We start from the raw sequence: 19352 nt of genomic DNA, 5'->3' as shown, positions 1-19352 counted from the left end.
GACAGCCGCACAATGCATCTGATATGAAAAACGTATGTCTTGGGGGGGGGGGGGGTGTCCCGATACTTTTGATCACATAGTGTATGTATGTGGAGTGCATCGAAAGTGTGATTGTAATTGGATGTCATGTTAATCTACATCTACATGATTACTCTGCAATTTATAGTTAAGTGTCTGGCGGAAGGTTAACTGAACCGCCCTCAAGCTATTTCACTACAGCGTACAAGAAAAACGAGCAGCTGCATCTTTTCGTGCGAGCCCTGATTTTTCACTACGTAGGTGGGCGCCAGCAAAATTATTTCACATTCGAAGGAGAAAGTTGGTGATCGAAATTTCGTGAGAAGATTCTGGCACAACGAAAGACGCCTTTGTTTTATTGACTGCCACCCCAATTCGTGTATCATATCCGTGACACTCTCTCTCCTATTTTGCGATGATACAAAACGAGCTGCCCTTCTTTGAACCTTTCAGATGTCCTCCATCAGTCCTAACTGATAAGGATTCTATACTGCACAGCAGTACTCCAGAAGAGGACAGACAAGCGTTGTGTAGGTGTTCTCTTCAGTAGACCTGTTGCATTTTCATGTGTTTTGTCAGTAAATGGCAGTCTTTGGTTTACTTCCGTCAAAACATCATCTGTGTCACCGTTCCAGTGTAAGTTAACTGTAGATGTAAAAGTATTTAGTTGAATTCATAGCCTTTATGTTCGTGTGATTTATTGCGTAACCGAAATTTAGCGGATTCCTTTTAGTGCTCATGTGGAACACCTCACACTTTTCATTATTAAGAGTCGATTGAGATTTTCACACCATACAGGTATCTTGTCTGAATAATTTTGCAACTGCGCTTGAACATTTGATAATTTTGCAAGACGGTATATGACAGCATCTTCTGCAAAAAATCTGAGAGGGATGCTCAGATTGTCTCCTAAATCGTTTATATTAATTAGGAATACCTAAGGACCTACAACAGTACTTTGCGGAATGCCAAATAATACTTCTGTTTTACTCGATGACTTTCCGTCAGTTATTACGAACTGAGCCTTTCTAAGAACAAATTGCGAATCCAGTCGTACAACTGAGACGATACTCCATGAGCACCCAATTTGACAGAAATCGCTTGCGAGGAATGGTGTCAAAAGCCTTCTGGAAAACTAGGAATGCGAAATCACTTTGAAGTCCCTTGTCAGCTACACTCATAACTTCATATGAGTAAAGAGCTAATTGTGTTTCACAAGGACGATGTTTTGTACATCCGTGTTGACTGTGTATCAATAAACCGTTGTCTTCGGGGTAAATCATAATGTTCGAACCCAGCACGTTTTCCAAAATCCTACAGCAAATCGACGTTAGTGATATTGGTCTATAATTCAGCGGATTGCTCCTATTTCCTTTCTTCAGAATTGGTGTGACCTGAGTGAAAAATTCTGTTGCTTGCAGATATCTTCACCATAGTCTCCACCATCATCATCTTCATCTTCTGGAATCATGCCTTTCTCTGACTAATGATTGACTAATAGAGGCACCGAATTTTTAAACGCTTTGACGATACTGTTATCAGTTAAAGTTGCATTTCCTTTTTTCGGATCTAAACTGAATTCTCTGTATATTTTATCCAGCATCGTGTTTACATGTTAGTGGGTATGAGCTCCACAAAATTTCTAGCATGCCAATGTTTTGTATTGTCTGTTGAAGTTATAATCAAGAAAATGACCTTGACTCTGGAAAAACTTCTTTTGCAACTTGACGAGACCTCAACAATTGTACAACATATATTCTACATCTTGCAATAAGAACTTTATTTAGGAAACTTGTTCCTAAAGAAAACTCTTTATTAATGTCTCCTTTGACTAATTACATTTGTACCGCGATTTGAAATGTTTAAATTGTTTAGCACTTCAATAAAAAAACGGGTCTTCAACAGCACTCATTGGGATCATAGTAAGGATGAAAAAATTTAACATGGTCACTGTTAAATGTATGTTGTGAAATTTTCTAAGACGATTCATCATTGTTGATAACTGTGACCATTTTAGTACTTGAGCAACTCAAACATATAGCGACGACAAATTTTTTGATAGAAATTTGTATTTGATCTGAAAAACTTAACGTCAAGTAGGGTCAGTGACAACGGTAAATCATCTTCGTCTAAATCATTCGCTGTCACCATTTTATGAAACCTTAGAATTGAAGTTTATTGATGCAGATTATTATCGACCACCAAATAATTACCTTGTTCGTTCATTTTGTGAACTACAGACACAAGAGAGATGCATAATTGTATCAAAGGGAACCACATCTGTTAGCATTAGCAATCTTGGAACATCTTCTTACTGCGAACTAGTTTAGGTCATCTGCATTCTTATCAACACCTAATTACAAGCAATGCCTGCGCATGTTGGCGAGGGGAGGGAGGGAAGAAAATACTGCCAAGTGCAAAATCTGTTGAACTGGGACCTGTCGGTAGTGCAACTGCTAAGATCATTGACCTGTATTGCATGCATTATAATGTACAATAAGTAAAGATGCACTCAACTCGAAGGTTGGTATGAACGCCACGGTGATTTACTGGACATGACCCTATTGTAAGTAATGAGCCCTTTTATTTCTTCGTCCTAAGGACTGACTTACTCTTCCAGATATAAAGGGATTGATGCGGAGGCCAAGTGACAGAGTAACTTGACATTTATTCGCGTAACAACTGATTTCTAGTGGTGAACAGAGCCATCTGCAGAAAAAACCACGCTTCCAAGACATACATAGCAGAAATACCCACCATTCAACAAACCCCTTACTTTTCAATGTGAAGTCTACGTTTATCCACTCAGCCACTAAGTCATAGTTCAGTATAAATCATTATTTAATTACTCGTCAAATAGGAACCTCGGCGAACTGCACTAACCAACGCTGATTATACACGAGAAAGTACTGGTCGAAAAGTAAACAAAGTGCTAGGGTAACCTACGTTATTCGTTAGCTAAAGTTATGAATAATAAATAATGCATAATTATTTTTATTTGCAAAGGAAATAATCGCTTCACTTGCAAATAACTTATTTGAAAATATAATTTTCAAGTATCCATTAAATTGAATAATTATGTAAATAGATACTTATTTAAATATTGCCCATATCTGCTTTGATATATGAGGTGGCACAATTCCATGACATTGTATTGGTTTACGTTGTGACTTGCCAGTCACAGACCGCTTTGCGTGTTTGTTTCAGTACTGTCACGTTTATGATTAACTGTGTGAGCTTGGTACGTTTTCCTGGGAGTGCCAAGTACCGATGTGTCACCTGAAGGGAGTGGGCCTGGAGAGTTGGGCAAGGTCGGCAGAAGGCTTTTCACGGTGACTCAATAGAAGAGAACCAGCGCCTCCTTGTTGGCAGCCAGTTTTCGTGGAAATGGTCCTGCTCCTCGAAATATTTACTGTGGGCGGTTCCTGGCGCTAATCCACTTGCCACAGGTGCGGATGCCGCTGGATGCCGCAGCTTTCTCCAGAAAGTGCTTGAGCTTGAAAATTTCCTTTCTAACTGCATATTTTTGGAGAAGGCCGTCTCCCCGTGTTTCCCTGACGTGAGAAACTTTGTTGTCTCTCCAGAAATTACGGACTGTCCAGTCCAAAGTAATGTCCCCGCCACCAGACACGGTACGGTCAATACTCACCAATGGAGAGAGACTGTTCTAAACCAGTTCCAACCTCATGAAACACACTGTAGTGAAGCTTTTTGCAAGGTCTGAGTGGGAAATTTCTGTAGGTTTCCCCTGTAGAAAAGGCAACATATTCGTTTGTCGCATTGGCAGCAGCATGAAACCTTTACTGAAGCTTTGGAATGGTGTGGGTCCTGGAAACAACTTTTTGGAAGAAAGAGGATTCATTTCCCTGTAGTGCTGTACTTGAAAGACTAAGTTTCGCTCAGACAGTAGTTCAGTCCATCTTTTGAGCAGCTCGTATATAACTCATTTGGTTATGCATATTGTACGATCAATTTTCTAATATTTATCTCATTTACCTTTGTTATGCGAGTTGCCCAGATGGGGAAGTATTATACATTGTGCTTCTTGCAGTCTTCCAGTTAAACTTGAGTTCCACAGTATTTAGCAACAATTTTCAGAACATTGCTGTATACTATTCATTGTCAGTTGTTCACTTGGTTAGGTTTAATTAAAGTTTTTTATTCTTATGATGACTTACATTTTGTGATGCTTATGTCCTACAACATGTCTGTAGTTAGGCGACCCTTAAATAACAAATATCACTAACTACTTTTCTGGGACGTTTACTTCGTTATGACGAGTTTCCGATGTGTGCATGGCCAACTACTACGTTTAAAGATACAAGGAATGCAAAGATGATAACGAGCGTCAAACGTTCGCATGTTTTTATAGCAGGAGTAGTTGATAGACGAGCTATTAAGCATTATTTCGACCTTCAAATACGTAAGTATTCATATTGATTGTGTCATACGTTCATTTGTTTTTATTTATTTATTTATTTATTTACACGTCAAGTTCCGTAGGATCAAATTGAAGAGCAAATCTCCAAGGTCATGGGACGTGTTAGTACATGAAATCACAACATAAAAGTAATAACAGATAGAAATAAAATGTTTATGAACCCGAAAAAAGTCAATACATAACTTTAAGTAAACGCAATCAACAATACGATAAGAATAAGCTTAATTTTTCAAGGAACTCCTCGACAGAATAGAAGGAATGACCCATGATGAAGCTCTTCAGTTTCGATTTGAAAGAGCGTGGATTACTGCCAAGATTTTTGAATTCTTGTGGTAGATAATTGAAAATGGATGCAGCAGTATACTGCGCACCTTTCTGCACAAGAGTGAAGGAAGTCCGATCCAAATGCAAGTTTGACTTCTGCCGAGTATTAACTGAGTGAAAGCTGCTTATTCTTGGGAATAAGCTAATATTGTTAACAATAAATGACAGTAAGAAATATATATATTGAGAGGCCATTGTCAAAATGCCCAGACTCGTGAACAGGGATCGACACGAGGTTCATGGAATTACACTACTTATTGCCCGAAACGCCCGTTTCCGAGCCAAAAGCATCCTTTTAGAATTGGAAGAGTTACCCCAAAATATAATACCATACGACATAAGCGAATGAAAATAAGGAAGGTAGACTAATTTTCGTGTCTAACGATCACTCACTTCAAATACCGTTCAAATAATAAAAATGGCAGCATTAAGTCTTTGAACAAGATCTTGAAAGTGGGCTTTCCGCGACAGTTTACTATCCATCTGAACACCCATAAATTTGAACTGTTAAATCTCTAATTTATGCAGTTACTAAACGTCCGTTTAAATATTAAAACAGGTCCATAATATTGTTTCAAAACAAGTACTTGCAAGAAAACACTTTGTCATTTTACACTGCTATCTTTGTCCAGATGTGATTTGTCTCCGATGACACGTCAGTCACATTAATTGAACATAGTGCCGCCAAACAGTATATACACTATACGCACACTGGAGTCAGAAACTGTATTTTGAATGTTTTTAAAGCTCTACACGTTTATTGTGAAGTTCACAGCTTACACAGACTACGCCAATTATACAAGCACATATACACACTTTTATAATATTTAATGTTTCGTAGCACTTGACGAGCACTCACACAAAACTAGCTTGTTGTATGAATGAACAAGTGAACATGGTTGTGCGTTTAAGTAAAGTTGAGCAGGAAGGTCATTTAGAGCAGTAGACTTATTTTTATTGCATGTGAGGAGTGATTATGGAGAATATTCTTCTTTGGCTGTTCTATGTAGTTGTCTGAGGTATTCCTTACAAGCTTCGTGCGGTGGCGAGACCTGTAGCGCCACGCTTGACGTCATCACAAGTACAGCGAAGAGAGTTATGTGCCGTACGAGGCTCCAAGGAATATCAACGACTCGAAGACAATTTATAGCAATAATGCCAATATACATTGAATATTTTTGGAAATAACATCTTTTACTTCTTTGTTTGAATACCAGAGACTGAAATGAATGTCAATCTCACATAAAAGTATTTGCTAATGACTAATCTATTGTCTGACGTATAGTCTATGTATAATAAATTCCGGTTGTAGCTGCAAGTTGCCGGAATACTGATTTAGTAGACGTTGGCGTGGAGTAAAAGTTTAAGAGGGTTTCATCTACTTGGGAGTTTGAAGGGTACTATAGAGAAGATGCGAAATTTATTCGTAAGATACCTATTGACTGAACTGAAGCACGTGGCGACCCTGGAGCGAAACGAACCCGGGAGGAATGAGGATTAAACTGAGAATTAAAAATCAAAAATACTAAACCAATTACGAATAATTTTGCACGAGAAGAAGGCTTATACGACGATAGATCAAGAGATAGTATACAGAAGAAAAGTGTCATAAATCATATTCAGAGAAGATCTACACACACTTTATTAGATATTTTTAGTTCATAGGGAAATTTAATCCAAAATGAATTTTGGTTGGGCAACGTAATCAACATAGGGGTGCTAAGCAAATAAGCAGCAAAGGTAACACGAAATATTACTACTCAACAAGTGTATTAATCAAAGTTAGATAAGTGCAGCTAAGACCATTCACAAAAAATCGGAGTGGTTCAACTGAAGACATATGAAGATTTATCCATTCGCAACCAAGAAAAAACTGTGCTACATTTACAAACGCACGTACAAGTAAATCATTCACCAATAACGCTTTGAAGCAGCAGAACCAGACAGAGGAGCAAAGCAATGCAGGCTGGCAGTCGTCCGTGGAGTTGCAGTTCACCGCATCACCGCGAGAAAGCGCTAGCTGCACGCAGCAATAGCAGTAGCGGTACCCGCTGTGGCTGCCAACACGACGAGATTTGGTACAGCCCTACAGCCCATGACAGATAAATCCGGTGGAAGCAATAAATTTTTTAAAGTGAAATGTTGTGATTTTGTCGTGAGACAGATACGGGTGCATAAGATACAGATTTCTTCAATTATTACGACGAAGAACGTTTCAGTCATTTATCTTCAGGGATTACAACAATAGAAAGACAAGAGAGTCATGAGCTGCATTTATATGTTAGTATATGTACATATTGTCTTCTGTTTAACACACACATAAGTAGATTTTAGACTATAAACATAGTTTTAACACGAACTGTTTTAGGACAATTTGCGTAAATAAATAATAGATTCACACAGATTCATAACAGATTCACGCAACGTAATAATAGGTGAACGCAAAATGATAACGGCTTGACAAATTTAGAAACGAAGTTGGATGAGTCAGATGATAAACTTAATGACTTCACCGTCCAGCTTAGCAGAAGAATGGATAAATTAAAAACACAATTAAACTTAGGAGATGATCACGTTTTAGAAACAGACAACGATTAGAGATAGTAGACGATAAGCTGAACGGTAAACTTCAGCGGGTACATAATGAAAAGACACAACAAGACAAAATGTTGCAAAGAATTACTGAAGTCTTAGAAAAATCATTATCGGAAACTAAAACAATTTTACGTAAATACACACTTATCAAGGGATTAAAACCTAGATTTCAAAAGGAGTTACAAAATAAAGATGTGCACAGTATGAAGCAAAGAAAGCGCTGTCTTGGGTGTGAGATACAGAGGCGAGCGAGTGTGCCGGGCCTTAACCCCAGTTCACTGCTAGTAGCGCCACGTCACCTTAACGCGTCTGCACGAAGCGGGCAAGTATTGCATCACGATTAAGTTTTTTTTTGGTCATCAGTCTACTGACTGGTTTGATGCGGCCCACCACGAATTCCTTTCCTGTGCTAACCTCTTCATCTCAGAGTAGCACTTGCAACCTACGTCCTCAATTATTTGCTTGACGTATTCCAATCTCTGTCTTCCTTTACAGTTTTTGCCCTCTACAGCTCCCTCTAGTAACATGGAAGTCATTCCCTCATGTCTTAGCAGATGTCCTATCATCCTGTCCCTTCTCCTTATCAATGTTTTCCACATATTCCTTTCCTCCCCGATTCTGCATGGAACCTCCTCATTCCTTACCTTATCAGTCCACCTAATTTTCAACATTTGTCTGTAGCACCACATCTCAAATGCTTCGATTCTCTTCTGTTCCGGTTTTCCCACAGTCCATGTTTCACTACTATACAATGCTGTACTCCAGACGTACATCCTCAGAAATTTCTTCCTCAAATTAAGGCCGGTATTTGATATTAGTAGGCTTCTCTTGGCCAGAAATGCCTTTTTCGCCATAGAGAGTCTGCTTTTGATGTCCTCCTTGCTCCGTCCGTCATTGGTTATTTTACTGCCTAGGTAGCAGAATTCCTTAACTTCATTGACTTCGTGACCATCAATCCTGATGTTAAGTTCCTCGCTGTTCTCATTTCTACTACTTCTCATTACCTTCGTCTTTCTCCGATTTACTCTCAAACCATTCTGTGTACTCATTAGAGTGTTCATTCCGTCCAGCACGATTAAGTAGAAAATTCAAAATCAAAATTTATGTTTAAAACTTTGTTAAAATATAGTTTAGTGCTATAATGTTCCAAATACCAAGTGTTTATGTTCTAGACATAATAATCTACGTAAAAATGCAGTTTTAAGAGATAATTAAATGACGCTAAATAATGAAGCTAGAAAGCCAGAATTTGGTCAGAAGGTGCAGTTAGAGCTCATAAATAAATGGGACAGGTTCCCAAAACCATATAACAAAAATTAACGCCGGAATCCACGTTTTAAGGAAAAATCAGAGGCGCTGAATATTGGACTTAGAAATATGAAAATTTCTTTTATGCTTCAGTTAATCCCAAAAATAATAACTGAGAGACCACGTAAAGCTACCTCTTATAGTTTTTGAGTGATTAAGTAAAAACTAATTTTGTAACTGAAATGTACTCAATTGTTGTGGATTAAGTACCTGCAATCTTAATAATAGAGAATTTTGGTTAAAGTAGATGATGAAACATACCAAATGATAGAGATATACCAAAATTGAGAGTTGTCGGATTAATAAATGCTGTCATATATTCTAGTAAAAGTATAGTTCAGAGGTTACGATGTACCGTTAGTTCCTCTATAAAAATTCTAGAAGGCAAAGTTTTCATTCTAGCGAGATGAAATTTTTTCGGTGATTTCAAACAACTTAACTGAAAACAAATAAAAATTAGGAGGTTTCTGAAGTAATTCGTAACTATATTCTTAAAATTTATGTGTCCGAGAAAGCGGTCGTTCGGAGGCTGCTGCAATATGCAGATAGGCGTAGACAACTCCGGCACCTATATAACTGCAGCACGAGAGGGGTCCACTTCGCACTCAGCCACGGTAAGACCCACGTCTGTCAAACGTCGGCTCGCGCTCTGCCTCGGGTGACGTCAGAGCCGAGCTGTGACAGATGATGATGATGATGTTTGGTTCGTGGGGCGCTCAACTGCGTGGTTATCAGCGCCCGTACAATTACCCAATCTTTGCTCAGTCCAATTGCGCCACTTTCCTGGATGATGATGAAATGATGAGGACAACACAAACACCCAGTCATCTCGAGGCAGGTGAAAATCCCTGACCCCGCCGGGAATCGAACCCGGGACCCCGTGCTCGGGAAGCGAGAACGCTACCGCGAGACCACGAGCGGCGGACGAGCTGTGACAGAGCGCGTATTTTGCTGTAAAAACGGGTAGTGAACTCGCGAGGAGTGTGCCGTCCTGGATCGCTTGGAATTCGCCGAAGTAACTGTTACTGTGCTGTCCATGAGAATTACCAATTCCGCGTGGCAAGTGGTGACTTTATTTCCACTTTTATGGCGAGCGTTAATTTTGAACATTTATTGCAAACTTTCATTGAGTAATTTTAGTCAGGGCGAAAGACAATCTGGTAGGAACGTACCGAAGAGGTCGCCTCTGAACAGCTAAATGTGTGTTAGAATAGAAAGACTTGCTTTCAATTGAAAACAGTGAATTTCCAAGTGTTGTCTGGGAGAAACTTTATGCAATATAATTTTGAGTGGAACTTTATACTTTTATTTAAAATCAAAGTCCTGATCCCGCAAAGAAATAGGAGGATATAAACTTTTCTTTCAGTGGGCTGAACCAGAATGTGGCCGTGGAGACAAGAAACTAAGGTCAGTATGTTTCCCTTCGCTTTCTGGCTAACCACAGAATTAGTTGCCAGGCTCGCGTGAGAAAAGCGGCCAAAAAACAAATGATTAACTTTTACCCGCCGCCCCACAAGTAGGCTTAAAGGCTTTTTCGAAAATTGGTCCATGCCTCCCACAGCTGCACTTGTTGGTGGGGAGCTTGAACAACGAATAGCAACGGGAATTTTACTGCATCCACAATAAAGGGTCATATAGTAATATTTTGCTTAGAAGAAACAAAAAAAATTAAGGAAGGTAGCAGAATATCGATTAACAAAGAGTAGAATAGTGAGCAATAATTATGACGACTTTACTGCGATACTAAGTAGAGGACTGAATCAAAAATTCCCAAGATTTACACCTTCACGACACGTTCATCCTACACTGTTTCTAAAATCTTTTGAGGGTATCTTGCCAGAATCTTGGACAGATTACAATAAGATGCGATTTGTAATAAGTCATATGACAGGTGACACAGCACAATTGGGTATACTATAATTCGAAGATTTTAAAACTCATCTCTATTTTAAAACTGCTTTCAAATCTAAGTACTGGATCGACGGCGCACAAAAGAAATTACAACTAGAGTTTTTAGTTTCAAAATCATACAGTAGTAACTCATAAAATGGCTATGGTGTTTTCGCAGAATGGCACATTTACAAGGTGAAGTACAAAGACCAACGGTTGTTACGTTGCTCCCTGTAGGCCACGTGCGGCCCGATGAAAGCAACCTTGCGGCCCGCGGTTCTGAGCCTTATTTTATAGTAAGATGCATATAGCGCACAGTAGCCGAATCCGAAACCGTCAACTGACGTTAAGAGCGTCTTAAGAGTGACGTTTTCTTTCTCAGTAGAGAGATCGAAATACATTTAATTTTTACTGACGTCGGTAAAGTCGGCCGTGAGCTAAGTGAAGTTGCGTTCTTACCTCAGGGAGAGACTGGTAAGTAGCACAGCCACTGCCGTGTTACAGAATTTTTGTCTTCTAGTACTGAAGACGCACGAGCGTGAGCGATTTGAACCGATCAGTGGTGCGGAATACATTTTGATACGGAAGTAACATGCGAACTACAAAAACGGCCATCTTTAAATGTGATACACATGTGAAGAAAAATTCGTTCACTCCGACCTCACTGAGCGATTTCTAACATACCTCCAATACAAAAAATGTCTCTCGTCCTGCGCGTATTTGCGGCAGTAAATGGAAGTTAAATACTGACACCCTGGCAACACTGTAATCACATGTACGGTAACTACCTCTGTCAGTATATGAGAATTGAGCTGTGCAGTTAGTGAAGTGAACAAGTTTTTGGTTAGCATGCATGCATGCTGGGTCGAGCGTATTTGTTTTTATTTTCCAATTTCATTCTGCTTTATAATACTGTAATATATACCGGCCCAACAATACTGAAATGATATACCTAACCTACTGATGGTTTACAAAACGTAATTTTTCTTTGGAGAGTAAAAAATATGTAATTTTTTGGGAGGGTTTTGTACAAATTGCTGGTAAGTGTTATGGGGGATTTTTTTCCTTTCTTAACCACACCTGGGGAGGGTTTCTATATTTCCCTTGGAAAAGTAGCTGTGCCAACGGCCTTGCCGCATTGGTAACACCGGTTCCCGTCAGATCACCGAAGTTAAGCGCTGTCGGGCTGAGCTAGTACTTGGATGGGTGACCATCCGGGATACCGAGCGCTGTTGGCAAGCGGGGTGCACTCACCCCTTGTGAGGCAAACTGAGGAGCTACTTGATAGAGAAGTAGCGGCTCCGGTCTCGTAAACTGACACACGGCCGGGAGAGCGGTGTGCTGACCACATGCCCCTCCATTTCCGTATCCGGTGACGCCTGTGGGCTGAGGATGACACGGCGGCCGATCGGTGCCATTGGACCTTCCAAGGCCTGTGGGACGGATAGAGTTTAGGGTAGCTGTAGGCTGAATAAGCTTTATAGGGAAATATATTGTACCTTGTTTCTTACATAGTTGTTAATCAGAAATCATTCCCATTCTACAGAAAGGAGAAATTATCATTGTACGATCTTAATTCCGTAATCTTAAATATCTTTTTCTTCTGTTTCTCTTCGGAAATATAGCTAGGTAACTGCACTACACTACATTCTATGGTAGGGGATAGAGACCACTTCTGGTGTCCGTTTTGTAGAAGAACACTCTTCTCTGACCTGCTACGGAAGAACCCCCCCCCTCTCCCCCTCCCCCACCCCTCCAGGAAGGAAGTCTGGGGTGTATGGTGGGAGTGTGCCACTCTCTGGGGTCTACCTTTTGTCTTTCTTAGGACCTTACACTTCTGATTCTCCTTTTTCCTATCTTTCTTCCCCTAATATGGTGCAAGTCCTATACTCCCTCTGTCCATCTGCAATAATTTAACTACGCGAACATGTCCTTTATCTTTTCTATATAACCTGTGATAATAACTCTAGCTGAAGGTAGCTGCAGGTAGCACTGCAGTAGAAAGTTTCCAGCCCTTGTAATGTAATTTTTAATTGGTAATTACACAGCATATGAATCGGTACCATGATAAGTTTGCAAAGATAGTCTTTGATTTATTGCACTAGTCTTAAATGCAGACATCTTAATATTGGAGCGAAGCACTTTAACAACCATTATAGATCTCTCAAAGGCGAATTATCAATTATTGTATGGAACTGCTGTATTTCATGGGGCAAACGAGCTGTTTTATCTGCTTTCTTAATTACCTATAGTCTATGGTAAAATGCTCTGATACTAAATGACTTTATAGAGATATGTTTTTGTACATAAAACATACAGGCTTATGTTGATCTAAAAAAGGCCACAAAAAGAGATGTTGGATGACAGCATAACAGTTGTAATGTAAATAACTGAAGTTGTTTCCACGTTAAGGAATTATTTCTTAAATTTGCTTAAGGTAGTCTGACGCTTGTTCGTTTATATGTGGTGCAGGGGAGAGGGTAAGAGATTTTCTGTATTTTATTGATACTAATTTTACTAAAAACCATTTGATAAATAGGTTAATCCCATAATAGCTTAATGTATAAATAGTTCTGCGTATAGGCAGAAAGGTCGTTTCGAGGGTGAGAATTAACTTCATTATGTATGAAGAACATAGCACTGTGCTTGACGTCATCGTAAACAGAGGAAAGAGACTTTCGAGCCCTACACGGCTTCACGGCTGCAAGGAATACAAACGACCCGATCGCGATATATTGCAATAATGTCAATATATATACATATATATCGAATCTTTTTGGAAACAGCATCTTTTGTTTAGTTCGTTGAATACCAAAGTCTGAACTAAATGTCAACCACAAATAAAGACGCATGCTAATGATTAATCTCTTGTCCGATGTACTGTCAATGTATAAGAAATTCTGATTGTAAGTCCAAGTTGTCGAAATACTGATTTAGTAGACGGTGGCATTGAATGAAGAATATTTCACCTAGTCCAGAGTTCGACAGTTACTACAGAATATGTGTAATTTATTAATAACCAACATATTGACTGAACTCTCCCACTTTGATATTACTGCTGATCATTAGGCGTGACTCAGTAAATAAAATTTGAATATCTGTGAAGTATGCATTCAGATACGCCGAACAAAATTTTTGTCGCTAACATATGGAGCTTCCAAAGAAACATCACTTTGTCTTACTTATGAAAAGTAAGTGTTCCTCCTTTCGATTTGCGTTTGTAGCAGCCACTATTATTCACCACATATGATACTAATAAATAAATCCGTAATAAACAACAAATACGTATAATGTTGAAGTTTCGGTCTTATAGTATTACTGAAAAAGGTGAACAAACTGGGTTATGCTGTGCTGAAATCATGTGAAAATACTGGTTTGAAGTTGGAGATTCAGGAGTTGGATAACAAAGCTATAATTGTGCTAGAGAACTTAGCTCCGAAACCAAGTTGCATTCTTATATTGAAGATCATTGAGGTTTACTTTGTCAAGGACCTATGCGAACTCTGCAGAATGAATCACTAGCAGCGTGAACATCTCTGTTTCGTAGGCTATGCTCTATCCATAAGCGATCATGGAGTCGTGAACAGTTCCGCCAGTGACTGTGCAGGACTCATTTTCACTGAGGATTTTAACCATCGTGGGTTTGAGGCGCTGCCATCTACTACAGCAGGCTGAGATCTACTTAGGTTTCGTTGTTTTGGCATGAAAGACATGTCTCTATGAATAGAACTATCAAATCCACCAGTATCGTCGATACAGTGATACGTACCTTGATTATTTTTATCCAAGATGGCAGGTTCGAGGGAGCACATTTCTGATTTGAGATTACCGGTACAAACAAAAACTATGAATAATATTTGATTGTTACAATTCACCAAAAAACAAAAGCCAACTGTTACACTTCGACATGGCGTCGTCAATATCATGACAACACTATTTATTAGAATCAAGTAATCTGAAGCAGTTGTTCCCGTCCTCACAGATTGACATCTGTTCGCATGCAAATCGTGTTTACAATAATCTAGCAAACCCGGCAATATTACGCAATTGCTAGACATCAAAGGGAATTGGATGTGCGTCATAATCTCTTTGTCCGCCATCTCTCCGTCCATCTCTTTTTCCCTCTCTTTCTGTCTATCTACTCCTCCTTCTCCCTCTCTTTATCCTCCCTCCTCATGTCAATTTCTTGCCCTCCACCCCCCTCTTGCTGACGACACGCCCATCCATATCTGCATCCAGTGAGCCTGTCGGCAGCGGATGACACAGCCATCGTTTGAGGACGGAGGAGTATCTCTCCACCTCCTCTTCACCCTATTCACGTTAATCGGGAACTGAAGTCGCTAAAATGAACGGGTAAATCGGTTTGAATCATTGGTGTGTGAGGTATGAGATAGACCTCATCAACGGCTGAATCTGTGAAGATAGCAGCTTCAGTGGCAGTAGGACTACAAAGTTTTGGACGATTCAGATTCCGTAATCCTGTTTTAATCATAAGTTAATAATCCATAAATGCAACTTCCCTGTTTTCGGTTAAAAACGAGTCCGAGAAAAAAGAAAAAAAGGACGATGTTGTGTAGGCGTTTTTTAATTATCTGTAAGAGAAAGAATATATTTGGGAGAAACAATTTGTCTAATTTTTTAAATGCCCTGATGTCGTAGTTGAAACTGACTGTACATTTTCACAGCACAGAATTTTTGGTTTTAACAGGACACTTGATCACATTCATTTAAAAATATATATAGCTTATATCGGTCTGAGTGTTTATCCTGGTATTGTGTGACAATTTGAAGGAAAACGGTCAAGAATTTTTCGAGATTTTAGATAAGAACGATTATCCGCTACACATACACACACACGCACACACACACACACACACACACACACACACACACACACACACACACTCACACACACACGCACACACACGCACCCCCCCCCCCCCCCCACACACACACACACAAACACACACTTCAAAAACGTGCTACTATATCCGTTAAAATGTTTATTATTGCGTAAAATATTCGAAGGAAATCGGTCACGAACGTTTCGAGAATTTCGCTAACAATGTTTCTCCATTATACATTATGTATATACAGTGCGTGATTTGTGACGGTACGCAGCGGTGCGCGGTTTTGGTACCTCTGACGAAATAAAAACTCTAAAATAACGTTTTAAGACCCCTAAATTAAAAAAAAACCAGAAAGTCACAATATATTTGAAAGTATGTAGCTTAAGTCCGTACGCATTTTTATAACAATATTACGCAAAGATCTGAAACTAAGCAGTCAAAAACTTCTCGAAATTTTGCTGAAAACATTTACTTATGTATACGTACGGTTGTTCATTATAGCCGGCCGGTGTCGCCGAGCGGTTCTAGGCGCTACAGTCTGGAACCGCACGACCGCTACGGTCGCAGGTTTGAATCCTGCCTCGGGCACGGATGTGTGTGTGATGTCCTTAGGTTAGTTAGGTTTAAGTAGCTCTAAGTTATAGGGGACTGATGACCTCAGAAGTTAAAGTCCCATAGTGGTCAGCCATTTGAACCATTTTTTCGGTTCATTATATAATCATGAAAAAATTTGGCAACAACTTGTCTAGATTTTTGCTAACGACGTTTCCCAATTCAGTATTATATAGCGTACGTCCGCAGTTTTTGGTAACAACGTTTCCTCATTATGTATTACTAGCGAACCCGGCAACGCTTCGCACATGCTAAATACGAGGTTTGAAACTTAAATAGAGGCAACTATTTATTCACTACCAATACAAAAGACTTGCATGTTTGCACCTGTTACTGTCCTTCAAAGCAGTCACCAGCGTTGAGGAGAACCCCTTGCTACCGATGTGGAAGGCGTATACCACTAGCAGAGCCTGTTCTGTTGATGGTGTGAATTGAGCGGTCTACTGCCTGTCGAATCTCTAGAACAGCAGATGCCACATCGCTGTGCAACGGGTTCTACATAACGCCGATGACTACTTTGAAGGACAGTATAAGGGGCAAACATGTAACTCCTTTGTATCGATTGTGAATAAATATTAGCCACTATTTAAATTCCAACCCTCGTATTTATGGGAAATGAACTGTTTGCCGGACCGAGATTCGAACTCATGACCTTTGCCTTTCGTCGACGAGTGCTCTACAACCTGTGTGGAGCAAGAGCCCCGAGTTCGAGCCTCGGTCCAGCACACAGTTATAATCTCCCAGAAGTTTCGTATCAGTGCAATGGCGTGCACAGTTCGGCCTGAGCCAGCGAGGTGTGCGCATCGCTGAGCTTTCTTGGCCGATGAGAGCTTACGCATAAGTTCTGTGCCGTCGCTGCTGCGAGAAGCAAATTGTCGCATGTTGTTTTAACAACGCGAGTAAATTGTTTTGTTGTGCGCGCCACAGCATGGGTAAGATGAATACGCAGAAGAAACCTGCTGCCACAAGGGGGCGTTCGGTTGTGCGACTCACTGAGTCTGCCGACCAAGCCAAGAAGAACCGAGACGACGAGTCTCAGTCCGTCCGTCCCCCCCCCCCCCCCCTTTGTATTTTAAATGCAGAGGCGGTTGGACGGCGCTGATCGAATTAATGAAGACCAGCGCCCAGAACGAGGTGGTTTACGAGTCTGTCGACACAGACTCGCTGATCTGCGTTCTGGCAGCCCCGGTGCTTCAAGTGCCAGGGCGAGGGCCATGTCGCCTAGTATTGCCGCAACGCGGCGCGGTGCTCCGGCTAGCACGACAACCGCGCTTGCGACCGCGGCAGAGAAGTACTGCCGACTTGTTCCCGGTGGGCGAACCGTACGTCACCAGCTGGCGCGGCTGCCCGGCTTTTTCGAGCCATAGTCGTGCCGAAGGCGGTCGCGGCTGCACCGGCGCAGCGGAAGAGATGACGACGTCAACGTCAACGACGGGCGCAGACCAGCCCGACCAAAGCCTTCTAGATACAAGGCCTACGCACAGCGGCCATATTGCCACGTGACGTCAAAAACTGTTGGCCATCTTATCTTTAGTCGGCAGTCCTGTTGACGTTTATGTTGTGTTGAAAGTGTGTGCCACCTGAAAATGATATAGATTTCATACAGTATTCGCCTACAGTTCTTCGAAGTATGGGATACAAGTGTTGCGTTCCCTTTTGCCAGGGAAATTATAAATCCCAAAAAGTCATGAATGCGCACGTTTCGATTTCCCAAATGTGTGAAGTTGAGAAATCGCTAGACTGCAGCAATTCTCAGACATAAATTTGTGTCTACAAATCATTCAAGGGTAAGTAATTGACAAAAAATTTATAGCGTGTTATTTGTTTCCATTGCACTACATTTGCCATTTGTTTTTAAAAGCAGTTATTTCTAATGTACCAGTATCATTTGTTTCTTAATTCTGGGCCATTGCTGCGAGGTAAATACGAGGTTGTACCCGTGGTCTAGGGGTAGCGTCTTTGATTCATAATCAAGACTTCTTCGGTCCCGGGTTCGATCCCCGCCACTGCCTAAATTTTGATAAATAATCTGCATTGGCGGCCGAAGACTTCCGGCATAAGAAGTCAGCCTCATACTGCCAACGGCCTTGTCAAAGAGGGCGGAGGAGCGGATAGAGGTTCAGGGCACTCTCTTGTCCTAGGGGTGGGAAATTGCCCCTAAAGGCGGAAGAATCAGCAATGATCAACGACATGCGGATGCAGAAGGCAATGGAAACCACTGCATTAAAGACACGTAACGTGTATCCACAGGACATGTGGCCTGTATATGAAGAAGTGTCATGATGATCTCTCCATTGGCAAAAGATTCCGGAATCGTCCCCCATTCGGATCTCCGGGAGGGGACTGCCAAGGGGAAGGTTACCATGAGAAAAAGATTGAATAATCAACGAAAGGATAACGTTCTACGAGTCGGGGCGTGGAATGTCAGAAGCTTGAACGTGGTAGGGAAACTAGAAAATCTGAAAAGGGAAATGCAAAGGCTCAATCTAGATATAGTAGGGGTCAGTGAAGAGGAGCGGAAGGAAGACAAGGATTTCTGGTCAGATGAGTATCGGGTAATATCAACAGCAGCAGAAAATGGTATAACAGGTGTAGGATTCGTTATGAATAGGAAGGTAGGGCAGAGGGTGTGTTACTGTGAACAGTTCAGTGACCGGGTTGTTCTAATCAGAATCGACAGCAGACCAACACCGACAACGATAGTTCAGGTATACATGCCGACGTCGCAAGCTGAAGATGAACAGATAGAGAAAGTGTATGAGGATATTGAATGGGTAATGCAGTATGTAAAGGGGGACGAAAATCTAATAGTCATGGGCGACTGGAATGCAGTTGTAGGGGAAGGAGTAGAAGAAAAGGTTACAGGAGAATATGGGCTTGGGACAAGGAATGAAAGAGGAGAAAGACTAATTGAGTTCTGTAACAAGTTTCAGCTAGTAATAGCGAATCCCCTGTTCAAGAATCACAAGAGGAGGAGGTATACTTGGAAAAGGCCGGGCGATACGGGAAGATTTCAATTAGATTACATCATGGTCAGACAGAGATTCCGAAATCAGATACTGGATTGTAAGGCGTACCCAGGAGCAGATATAGACTCAGATCACAATATAGTAGTGATGAAGAGTAGGCTGAAGTTCAAGACATTAGTCAGGAAGAATCAATACGCAAAGAAGTGGGATACGGAGGTACTAAGGAATGACGAGATACTTTTGAAGTTCTCTAACGCTATAGATACAGCAATAAGGAATAGCGCAGTAGGCAGTACAGTTGAAGAGGAATGGACATCTCTAAAAAGGGCCATCACAGAAGTTGGG

The 19352-nt window shown here is 40.8% G+C and overlaps 1 pseudogene; it reads left to right on the top strand.

The window, feature by feature from the left end:
• The first annotated feature begins 11696 nt into the window (after window positions 1-11696).
• LOC124561136 lies at window positions 11697-11814 on the top strand (annotated as a pseudogene).
• Window positions 11815-19352: the final 7538 nt, after the last annotated feature.

The sequence above is a fragment of the Schistocerca americana genome, chromosome 1 (assembly GCF_021461395.2).
Source record: "Schistocerca americana isolate TAMUIC-IGC-003095 chromosome 1, iqSchAmer2.1, whole genome shotgun sequence".
Taxonomy (NCBI): Eukaryota; Metazoa; Arthropoda; class Insecta; order Orthoptera; family Acrididae; genus Schistocerca; species Schistocerca americana.
The sequence above is the reverse complement of the archived record's forward strand: the minus strand, read 5'-3'. Positions and strand labels throughout refer to the sequence as shown.